Raw genomic sequence first — 12,623 nt, forward strand, 5'->3', positions numbered from 1 at the left:
TCCCGGTCGCCCTCCTCCCTCCGCCCTGGGTTTGGCGGGAAACGCTTTCACCTCATCTTTTTGTTGTTTGTACCTGGATGCGGTTGCTTGGAGTTGGGCTTTAACTTTCCTGCGTCGGCGGCGTTCCGGAGACTCCCGGCAGGGGGCGCCAAGAGCGAACTTTCCGAGAGGGCGAGGGGGATGCCACGGAGCCTGTTTGGGGTTTCTGCTCTGGGCTAGTGGCTAAGGGGTCCTACCTAGGCAGCGGTAAAGCACAGTTTTTTTGGTCATCTCACCTAAGAAGGCGAAGGGTTGAGGGAGGTGTTCTGTTTACCATAGAGAGCTTTCAGCCTAGTTAAACGACAGAAAAGTTGGACGGAAGCCCTCTAACTAGAAAGGCTTCTTCCTAAGACAAATTCCTACAAACTCCTCTGTTTACTCATCTTTCTCCTTTGACAACTGAATTTAACAAGAAGGCAGTTGAAACTACGTGAAGGTTTTAGCGTTATGTGTAATAAAGAGAGGAAGTTCTGCTCCCGAGGAGCACATTGATTAATGCGCCGAGTGTTAAAATTGTTGCAGCTTATTTATTTATATTTTTAAAAATAGCTGTGTGTCCAGGCTTATCTAGAAGAGCCCTGTTTTTGAAGCACAGTTGTGTTATTAATTACAGAATTGGTCTTTTACAAGGAGACACAGAAAGACAAAATTCGACCTTAATAGGAAATGTTTTTTAATATCCAGTTTGGGTCGTTGAATTAATTGCTGATTAATGCCACTATCGGTGTTTTGAGAGTGAAGCTCATCCCTTGGAGTGGGCAGTTCACAGTTCCACTTAAGGCTTAAGTCTTAAGCAGACACCTTCTGCTCTAGATCGCTGAAGCAACTTTTCTTTCCCATGTTTACTCCATAAGAAGTGAGCATTTCTTTCTGCCCACTGACATTTCTTATGCATGCATGATTTACATGAAAAGCAGTTCTAAGTGTAGTTGTTTGAAGCATAGATTTCCTTTGCCCTGAGTTTGTTTATTGCCAACCCAAGACGCTGCCTGTAGTCACAGTGTGTGCCCATATAGCCAAGGAGTCCCCTTTCATATGTCTTCAGTTAACAGACACTTTTCCTCACAGCGGGAGGGTGGATGGTGCTCATCACTTTAGCCTTTAAGGATGCTGCTACCTCATTTGCTTGTCTTAATGGCGAACAGCTGCTGGATCCCTGCTGCGATCAAAGACTTTGGTCTTCTGGGTGGGAAAGCCTATCTTGGGCCAGAGGAAGTGTTTGAGGTGTGTGTGTGTGTGTGTGTGTGTGTGTGTGTGTGTGTGTGTGTTTGACTTCTTAGTCATGTCTGCAGAGAATGAAAGGGAGAAATGGAGAGCACAGAGTAAAGCAAGTTGGCAACCATACTAGGATGGATATAAGTACATTCTTACAAGTTTTGCATAAGCCTGAGTTTCATGGACTATGCTAGAGAGGGCTTACTGGCTGAACCATTGCTTAGTTTCAGGTAACTGGATAACGGTGTTTAGGGGCTCGTAGTGTCCTTTTTATCATGAAGTCCCTGGAGCAGAGGCTTTCCACTGACATGGTACAGGAAGGTGGAGGAGGGTTGGTCATGGCTAAGAGTGTAGCCAGGGACATGGGACATTCTTTTGGATAAATGAGTGAGACTCTAGAGTTCTCAGATCAGACCCTGACCCTACAGATGGGGCTTGTGGTCGTGTGCAACACTGAACAATCCCATTCACGAACATTAAATCCTGTCAAGTGATCCATTTTTTTTATGTAGAACATGTACAACCATTCTAGAAAAGCATTTCCGTTTCTATAATAAATCCACTATAATTCTTGATTCTAAAATTATACCAAATTAGTATTATAAAATGTATCTGAAATTGTTGCTATAGTTACCCAGACAAATTGCTTTGGATATAATTATAATACCAAGGTGACAAGTTTTTGTGTTTAATGCTCAATAATGTTGAAAACATAAATTACAGTGTCTAACAAATTGAATTACAACAAAGAATCTAAAGGGAAGCTTCTACATTTCTGCCCACCTGCACCCGCTTGCAAATTTATATTTATATTCTGCAAAGTTAACTTTTCTGGAATCCCCAGATGAGCGTATGTCATTCTCATAAACAGTTTACAGTGTCTGTGGTGCTGCTGTTGGCAACATAGAGATTTTCACAGATGTTCCCCGCATCCTATCTAAATTAAGATGAAAAAGACTAGTTGAAAAATTACAAGTTTTAAAAAACTCTTCTAACCCTATAGACATGGCCTGACATGGATTTCTCACTCTGCTGTTTGTAATTCCTGTAAAGTAAGAGCAACCCGGACGGGCATATTGTGTGACGCGAGCTCTTTGGGCTGAATTTTGAAGAAATAGCTGGATGCTTGTAAACACACTTATTTTTTGGGTAGTTACATTTTAATTACATGTGTGTGTATGTTGCACACATGGCACAGTGTATGTATGAAGGTCACATTGCAGCTTCTGGTACTTGGCTCTATCTTTTCATATGTATCTGAGGTTGAAATTTGGGTTATTAGGTTTGGTAGCAAGTGCTTTACCAATTGTACCATCTTGTTCTCAGGCACTGGTTGTCCAGGTACACAATCTTAGGCACAATCATCAGTATGTCTGCCCAAAACGCTCTTTGGTTCAGAGTTTAAGCAAGACAGAGTATAACAAACAAAAAGCCTGACCTGAGAGAAGCTATGGAACCCTAAGTAATTTATTTTAGCTCTCTGATAATGGCACTGTTATTCTGTGCCTTAGTGCCTTGTGGAAGATTCTAGAACTAGGAAATCTGGCCTCCGTCTCACAAGGTGGTTTGAAGCCAGACAGCTTCAAAGGTGAAGTTGTATTTTACCTGGGGCATGCCATTGAAAACAAGATCCATGCAGCAGTGGACTCAGTCAGATCACTTTGCCCAAAGAATGGCTGTCACTTTCATCCTTTTCTTTCTTTCTTTCTTTCTTTCTTTCTTTCTTTCTTTCTTTCTTTCTTTTTTTCTTTCTTTCTTCCTCTTCTGCTTCTTCTTCTTCTCCTTCTTCTTTTCTCTCTCTCTCTCTCTCTCTCTCTCTCTCTCTCTCTCTCTCTCTCTCTCTCTCTCTCTCTCTTTCTCTCAAATATGTGGTTGTTTAAGAGCAAAGATGACCACACGTTATTTCGCTTCCTGAGTTCTCAAATGTCCCGCACATGCTCACTATCACATGTGCAAAAATAAGTCAATCAATTGCTACTTTTTCTTTGTGGTTTAGGATTGACTTTCTGATCAACAGCAGAAAAAAATAAGAAGCTAGTTCAAAAGATACCTTTGTTAAAGGATGAATTTAGTCACAAACTCACCTGTTTTTGTTTTTAATCTCCCAGTCTTTTATTCCTTCCATTTTTTTTGTTTCAGTGTTACTGTGGAATTGGCTGACTTGGAGTTCCAGCCAAGTGACGAGAAAGCATATAGCGGAACAGTTTTACTTTGTGTTGCATTTTTATGTACATTTGAGAGTAAATCCCATTACTGTAGTGGGTAACTCAATTATAGATATATATGATAAATAACCAGCCAAATGATACTATCAGCAGGCAGCACTATTATAGAAATAATACTGTATTTTCTGAGATGCAAGATAAAAAAGAAAAAAAAAACCTGTAGGCAGGTGACAACCAGAGTTGTACAAGGACAACTTGCTCATGTGCAGAAGAGTCCCTTTCATCTGGCTCACACTCACTCAGTGTCTGACAATGATGTGTAATACAGCCATGGAAGGAAAACCCGTCAAAGACACTGAGAATAATTCTACAGTGCCATTTCTTCTGCTTTGTCTGCATCCACCAAAATGGTTAGCGCTATCCAGACACTGTTCTACACCTGGAAGATCCCTTTCTGTAAAAGCAGCAGACAGACACAACCCCAGAGCTGCTCTGTATCAGTGAGAAGGTCCCCAAACCTGTTTGCACCAGAAAGGATGTGATTTGCAATGTAGCAACCTGGATCCAAATGGGTTTTAGAAGCAGAACTGATTTCTGTTTTTATTTCAGACAGCTAAAATTTAAATTTTTCTGTACAGGCTTTAATCCTAAGGAAGTTGTACCCAGTGGCACATAGCAAAAGCAAATAAGTAAATTAAGAAAAAAGAAATAAAATTGCCACAGATATTAAACTTCTATGGTCTAGCCAAGACTACAATTCAGCCATCATTGATTCTGGTTGGCTGAAACATGTCAGCCAACCAGGATTTGCTTTTAAGCAGTCTTGTGCCTCAAATCCTTATGTGTTCTAGCCACATGCTTAAGTTTAGGGGAATTCCCAGAAGCCATGGTTTAGAGAAACAACTTGCCTGACTGAGAAATGGAGTAGGAGATGTTTTTTTCCCTTTAATTTGGAGGTTCACTGGTACTTTTGTGCTTCTGAAAGAATGGCTGCTCACCTACTTTGCTGGAGAGCGGTGGTGAGGAAACGCCTGGTTAGAGAGTCTGACAGCTAGCAATGAGTGTCACGTGTGGGAACAGGTAGCAGCTTGATGAGGGGTCAGCAGAGTGGTTGAACCATTCAGGCAGACTTGGAGATTGTTCAAGAGCCATGCTGGATGACAACCCCACATCCTCAGTGGCTGTGTACAGCCCATTTGGAGAGCTCATTCCCCAAGAAGATGGAGATGGGGCAAGAAGGAGATGGGAAGCCGGAAAAGGCTCCCCGGAAGGAGTCGCCTGGTGGTGGTGGGTTACCAAGTGGGACCTCAGAAAGGACAGTGTGGAACACAGTGCTAGGCTGAGGTCATGTTCTGTAGAGCTGCGTGAGGGCACAGAGAGCAGCCCAGAATGTGGAGGAATCCATAGAGTCCTATCATCGTGCCTGGCTGTTTGCCCACTTCAAGTCCACCAGTTGTCACACTCTGTCCTTTGCACTCAGACTGGCTCATAGGGCTGGGACCCACAGAAAGACTAGGGAAGGCGAAACTGGCTCAGACTGCATGGCTCTACAACCTGGTCACTGTCACCACTGCTCCTCTGGCCTCCAGTCCCGCTGCCTGCTTCCAGCTGCCTGGTCTTGGCACTCCTGCTTGGAATGCTTTTGGTGTATTTTCTTGAGAGGCTTTCTGCCTTTGGGCCTGGCTGCCTCGAAGTCCTTCCCCATATGTCCCCTCTTCAGAAGGAGTCTCCGGACCCCCTTTATTGTATTTTGCACTGCACCATTCTATATATATTTCTTTATATATTACACCAATGCAGAGTGTAACCCTGAGAGACAGATGAGCCTTCCTTATTTATATACGTGTCCTGCACAGGTCCTAGAGTGGTGCCTGGCTACAGTGGATTGATGAATGGATGGATAAATTCATTTGTGTACTAAACACACAATTGACTGCTGTAGAGCACCAGCCCATGTGACCTTGGCTTACTCGGATGTTGTTGTTGTTGTTTTTAAATCGGTAACATGGATGGCAAGCACTGTTTATATTCTTCATAGGAAGAAAGAATATTCCTGTATGCTCAATTTGATTCATGATCAGGCTTGGAGTACAGCTGTGTTTGGAAGCCAGGATCCAGAGGGACTGTGCATTGCATGTATTCTAAAATATGCTAATTGTACATTAAGTAGGTACTTGGTAAATGAATCGATGACCTTGCATGGCTTGGAATTAGCATAAAAATACTCTATGTGTATTAAAACACAAAAACGTGAAACTCCAGGATGTTATTTGCTTATTTAAAACCACTTCCCACCCACACAAAGTTCCAGGGAACAAATTGTATCCTCATTACATTATTTGCACACATTATGGCTTCAGAATATTTTAGAAATATGCCAGGCTTCCTCATTTCGATCCTGAGATCAGGCCAGACCTTGCCACTTAGTTGGATGTATAGTTAGTATGCTGAAGCAGATAACTGGCTAAACAAAATGTTCTAGGTCTTGTGCAGTGGGCTAGTGCTCAGCAACGACCCAAGTGAGCTACTGATGTGTGCGGTAGTAGGCGTGAGCCTCAGAACATGGAGCTCCATGAAAGAAGCCAGCTGCAGAAGACCACACATTGTTTTGAGTCCATTTATGGAAACCTCTCGAAGAGGCAAAACTATGAAGATGGAAAGTGGATAAGTGGTTGCCTAGGGCTAGCGGGGAGAACTGGAAGTGAGACAAATGGGCAGGCAGGATCTTTCCTGGAGAACGGCATTGTCTAAAGTTAGGTTGTGGAGGTGGTCACCCACGCGAGCATTAATCAAATTCACTGACTTATGCACTTACAGTGAGCCAGTTTCACAGAATGTTACGTACCTTGGCAATACAGTTATAAATGGAAATCTGGGACATGATCTCCAAAGTTAGAGTGAATTAAACTGCCGGCAGCCTAAACATAGCTCCTGCTGCATTTACTGTTTTTTTTTTTTTTTTTTTCTATGTTCTCATAACTTTTTTTTTAATAGAGTTAGTGTTAGGGCTACTGGGCTCCAAGGTGGACCAAGTTTCTTTTATTCAAAGAACTTCCTTCTGTGGGGGGCGGGTGGTCTGTAGCATTGTGGTCTCTGTTAGGGACATAGGTAAACTCAGGAATACAGTTAAGCGCATGGGGCCCTATACCCATATCAATCAATCAGCTCAACTAATCAGCCAGCCTAGCTACTTTGGGAGACTTTGGGACTCCCTGCTGGTCCAGTTGTTTTGGGGATGTGGCTTAGGGTAATGCAGTGGACAACACAAGAGTCACATGCCCTGCTGGAGCTTCCTTCAATTGAGGTCTGAAGCTAATACGGTAAAACTTCTTTGCTAAGTGAGGTTGCTCTCCTCTGGTGGATCAAGGTCACCATGCCTGCCTCTGCGCTCTCCATCACTTGTTGGCATCTACTTCAAGTGATGTGTGACGTAGGCAACTTTTTCCCTCCTGGTGACTGGGCCTCGTTATGTGGCACAGTAGCAGGTGTCTTCCAACAGCCATATTTAAAGACTGAGTGCAAGATTTTATGTTGCTTTGCATTTTCCTTTTCTCCACCCATTCTCTGTTCTTGTCATAGGCTCCTTGTTGCGTTGCTCAGGTCGTTTCAAACACCCAAGCTCAAGCAGGCTTCCCACTTCAATGTCCTCAGGTGAAGGGCCTCATGCCTGTCTACAAGGCAAGTTTTAAAATGCTCCAAACCTTGGTCCTAGAGCCATTTCTAGCTCTCTCTATTCTGCTTTCCTTTTGGCACTTTATTTTATTTTATTTTTTTGGTTAAAGTGCAATGCTGAAAATAGGATATGGGTAGAAATACATGTGAGCTGCCTGTAATTTCCTTCCTGTTCAATTTCTGACTCTCAGAGAAAGTAGGTGAGCTTAGCCCTCTCCTCTTGCTTACTGAGACTTCCATCTGTCTCCTGTCTCCTGTAGAGGCTCACTCAGCTCTCTTGTGGGCACTTTGCTTTGCCCACACCAGTTGGCTTCCACATGGTGACTTTCCGTGAAAGTGTTTACATTGGCAAAGGCGGGCTGTGCCAAGAATACCCTGCATGGCTTTCAAGGTCTGGCCATGGCTGGCTGGCCCTCTAGCTCAGAGACATCTCTCCACTAGTAAGGGAGCCTTTTTAGTCAACCGTGTGATGGTGCGGGGGAACAGCACTGAATCTCTTCAACACCTCATTTCTTGAGTCATTGCAGCTGTAGCCAAGTTGAGATGGCCAATCTGAAATCCTGTTGCAACATTTTTATTGACCCCTTGGAGTTTTACTTCTCACTGGCTTATTCTGAATCGGTCTCTTCCCGAATAAGTATCATCAACCTCAGGCAAATTAAAAGTAACATTTACAAAACGACCATGCTTTCTACTGCCAGTCCTGAGTTCTTGGCCTTGGCAGGTGGTAAGGAGTTAAGTGTGAGATGGAATTAATACTCTCTTTATGTTCCTTTTGATGGTTCCAAGCAATCAGTAGAATGCTGTGTATGTAGCTGCTATCTTTCTTGTGTGGCTTTGTTTTCTTTCTCTTTTTGGTGATGAACTACTGTTCTCTAGATATTCAAGGGAACTGGTTAGACATTGTAAAGTGGGTTGACTAACAATGGCATGGAGATCTTTCTGTGTCGTCAAGTCAGATTCTTAGGTACAGAGTAAGCATACAAGGGTTTTTTCTTGTTCCACAATCTCTCAAGGAGTCATTGGCTTGAGTTGATTACAATTATGTATCATGTGCAGCACACTGGGGACACACAGTAGGGCTCTCACTCTTACCTTTGAAAGTTCTTACTTTTTCTAGTCATTTGCTTGTTTGGAAAGCATCTAAGATCTCTGATCAAATCTTGTATTTTGGGATACTAGCCAGTGTGTAGGATCCTAAATTTACTATTGCAGGCTGAAGCGTCAGAAAGGACCCAGGGTAGCAGGAGTTCATTCCCTTATATCAGTTGATACCTTCCTCCCACCTTTCCCTGAAATTTGTAGTTGGATAATATTGAGGTGGGGATGGTGCGCAGTTGGTAGACAGTTTTTCTAACAAGTGTCCTGCGCCAGGGTCCCATAGCTGGTAGGGTCACTGCGTAAACGGAGGGTGGAGCACGCCAGTGATCCCAGCATCTGCCACCACGATGAAGCAGAAGGATCAGAAGTGTCCTGGCTGGACAGCAAGGTGGAGGCTAGCCTGAGCTACATGACATCATGCCATGAGATCCTGGCCCATGAGACCCTGTCACATGAGATCCTCTTTGTGTGTCAGCAAAGGCAAAATGTGAACTCTGAGCTAAGAGCTAAAGGCAGACGTTTATTCATTTCAGTTGAATGCTTCCCAGCCCTGCGTCAGTGGCTTGCAACCTTTAATACAGTTCCTTACGTCATGGTGACTCCCAACTATATAATTATTTTGTTGCTACTTCATAACTGTAATTATTGCTTCTGTTTATGAATCATAATATAAATATCTGATATGCGGGATATCTGATATGTGACCCCCATGGGGGTCACGGCCCACAGATTGAGAAACACTGCCCTAACCAGAATATAAAAATGATGTTTTTCCAGGGAACGAGCTTAGGTTTCAGAAGCTAATCTTTATATTCTTTAACCACACAGCCCTTCCTTATCAGTATAAGGTGACTCTCCGTCTATCCTTTGGTCTTTTGTGTTTATGTGGGCACTTGGAGTGTCTGTGTGCTTCCTATGTATACGTCTTTGTGTATATGTGGTGGTTGTTTTGTGTTAACAGGTGCCGGTGCATATGTTTGTATGTGGAGGTCAGAGGTCAGCCTCAGAACTTGTTATTAGAGACCCATCTCTATCTTTGCAGTGCTGGCATTACAAGTTCAAATCACAAACCACTATCTCCAGCTTTGTTGTTTGTTTGTTTGTTGTGAACTCTGGGCATCGGATTCAGGTCTGCAGGCTTTTGAAGGCAGCACCTGACTGACTGAGCCATCTCCTCAGCCCTCAGTCAGTCTTTTAATCATTATGCTCCATCGTCACCAGAAAACATCAGTCTCACCTCTCTTCCCTTATGCGGAAGGGATCTGCTGCGTTACCTGAGCTGTGTTTGTCAGAATCCAGGGATCTGGGAGTTGTTGCAACTGATGTGACGGCAAGCAAGGCCTCTGCCTTCCCCTCAGTCTTTCTTCTGGGCTTTTGTGTGTGTGTGTGTGTGTGTGTGTGTGTGTGTGTGTGTGTGTGTCAGCACATCCTGAGTCCATTACAGGCATGACACAGATGCAGTGGCCTGCTTCCATGTACCACATGCTGTGCTGCTTAGCTAAGTAGGATGTATCTGTTCATGGGGCAAAGTGATGGAAACCCCTCTCTTCAGCCTTGTTTCCTCATGAAAGAGTTCTGTGTAGGAGGGCTGTGCACACCTCTGCGCTCGCTGCTTCCCGACCTCCAGTCAGTCGTCCGTCCTTTCTTGGCTTCTGGTCATACCAGGTGGTGCTGGACTGGTGTTGACATGAAAGTAGTTTCTGCTCTACCTACCCACCTCAGACTTTGTCCTGTACACAGCTAAAACCAATGTCTCCATAATACTTTTCATACCTGAGACTGTCCCTGTGAATGCAAGCTATGTAGTGGTCCTGGAGGATGGGGGTGGGGGTAGGGGTAGGGGGTAGGGAGCAGAGTTCCGAGGTCTGGGCAGGGGTGGGGGAGGTGGAGGGGGAGAAGAATCTGAACAGAGTTGTGCAAGTCCAGACAGTGTATTTTAGTTGTGGCAGTTTCCAAGTCTGCTCAGGCCTGGAGCCAAATTTACTTTCTGTCTGCCAGCAGTGATGGAATTTCCTTGGTCCCATCACCAGCTTGCGAAAAGAAATCATTGAGGAAAGTGCAAGCTGGCAAGGAAGAGTGGCAGAGATTCATTCACTTGAAAGCTTACGCCTGCCTGCAAATGTTATTTAACTTGAGCAATTTCTCCAGGCCCACCTGCTGAGTCTCCAGCTCCCGGAGGAGGTTTATTTTGGTACATGGGAAAGGAAAGCCAGTGACAGATCCACAGTGCAGAACTTGCAGGACACATCTGAGAGGCAAGGATAGCAGAATGTGCTTTCAGGTTTCCATGCTCACTGAAACGTCAGAGGGTACTAGTCCTTTTTCCATTGCTGTAATGTAATACCCAAGACTGGGTAACTTTAATAAAGAGAAAAGGTTGCAGTTCTAGAGGCATAAGGATGTGGCACCAGGATGGCTTGGCGCTGATGAGGACCTCATGATGGGTGGCATCAGAATGGTGACAGTAAATTAGACAGGAAGTCACAGCCATAAGAGGAGCCAATGTTAGCCTCCCACTACACTCCAGCTCTTTAAAGATCCCACTGTCTTTACACTACCACTCTGAGGGACCAGGCTTATAACAGGATCCCTTGAGTGGTTATTTCATCCCATCATAGAAATGAGTAAGTGCTTCGATTTTGGGTCCTGTGTCTATAAACAGGACAAGTTAAAACATCATGATGCTGTGCCCCAACAATAAAAACAGCTGGGAGACATTTCTTAAAGGACTATGTACTTATTTTTCATTGTTTCTTTATGTATACTGAAGGAGATTAATGCTTTGAATTTGGACCAAGGGTGGAGAGGAAATTGACTTGGTTGGTCTGTGGAGAATGTGTCTTGAATTTTTGATGGTAGGAGGCATCTCCCAGTGTTGGTATCATATGGAAAAAGGGAAGATGTTCTTATGTAGATTATAATAAAAAAAAAACATGTACTTCAGGTCCACACAGTGGGGTCACTTGATTGGCATGTACTGGTTGGTGGAGAGGAGCAAGAGAGACTGCAACACAGAATACCTGGCAGGTATCCTTCATTTGATCTGTGCGAATGAGTGCCTTGAGATCTTCTAGAAACCTATAGGTTTTTTTTTTTCTTCCTCACAGTATCTAAATACTTTGTTCCGTTTTTCTACTAGGAAAAGAATCTTGATCTCCTAGTGGTCATATTATAGAGAAATTTAGTGAGGTGTGGCTCTTATGTCATAACTCTTCCTCATGTTACCCAGTTGACTTCCATTCCTTCCCCACCTTCGTTGAGCTTGCTTGGCAGGATGGTTAGGGGTCAGTGTGAGAAGGCCTTGAGAGGCAAAGACCCTCCCAAATTAGGGAGCTCTCCCATGCAGACAGTGGGAGCTCCGTTTAGCCTCATCTCACCTCACTTCCTGTAAAGTTAAATAAAGCTCTGAATATACGGACTTTTCTGTTCTCTGCTTCTCAAGCAGATGTTTGGTTTATTTAAAAAAAAAAATGATTGCAACTTGGGTGTTTCTAGCCACTTGTGTTCCTGTTACCCGCAGAAGAGGCAGGAAACATCACTACCCAGTTGGGCACTAGTTCTGGAATATTGGCAGCCTCCATTGTGTCCCATAAAATAAAGTTGAAAGTTTACCCCCAATCTATAATCAAGGGTGCCTTTAATTAATTAGTTGTGGCAATACACACACTTTTAACAGTTTTAAGCTTTGCTATTATGTATCTTTCAATGATCTTTTGGCATTTTGTGTTTTAATTAAAAGTATATATTCTCAGAAGAGTTAGCCTTTGGGGCCGATCTTCATGCCTTGAGGTTGCAAGAGATCGCCGGCCTGAAGTGGGAGAATTAGGGTTGGGATTGGAGGCATGGCAGATTGTCATTACGAGACTGGGACAGAGGTGTAATTAGCACATTGTTCATGGTAGGGACTTCTGGGAGGCCCTCTGGGCCAAGTATCCTTCTTGGTTTCTCTCTTAATTGCACTTCTGAATGAGCACAGAGTTGGCTACTGGGTTTAATTAAGCCTGAGGGCCTAGCCTTATGAAAGCAAGTCCAGTGAACATTAGGAAATGATACTTTTTCCAGAGTCTGTAGATTACATCCTTTTTATCTCTGTTCCTCTTCTTTTTTTCCAGAATATTACTACTGTTGTTAGACTTTTTATTTATTTTTATTTTTTCCATTAATTTATTTATTTAATCACTTTACAGCCTGATTGACGCCCTTTCTCTCTCTCCTCTTCTCCCAGTTTCACTCTCATGCCCCACCCCTATTCTCCTCTCCCCTGGCTCTCTTCTTAAACCAGCCACTGGTTTTTTTCCCCTGCAGTGTTCCTAGAGAACACAAGCCGATATTCCAGGCTCTGTTCAGCACTGTAGAGTTGCCAGGAGTCTAAGACGATGGCAAGAGGAGAGAGGAAGAGTTAAGTGGGGGAATTAGTGGAGCACAGAAGAG

General features: G+C 43.7%; 1 protein-coding gene across 2 annotated transcripts in view; it reads left to right on the plus strand.

The window, feature by feature from the left end:
• Sema5a (semaphorin 5A) overlaps window positions 1–12,623 on the plus strand; it is a 480,974-nt gene that overhangs the window by 1,209 nt on the left and 467,142 nt on the right. The gene's annotated exons all lie outside the window — the stretch shown is intronic.

Source organism: Acomys russatus, chromosome 9 (genome assembly GCF_903995435.1).
Source record: "Acomys russatus chromosome 9, mAcoRus1.1, whole genome shotgun sequence".
Lineage (NCBI taxonomy): Eukaryota > Metazoa > Chordata > Mammalia > Rodentia > Muridae > Acomys > Acomys russatus.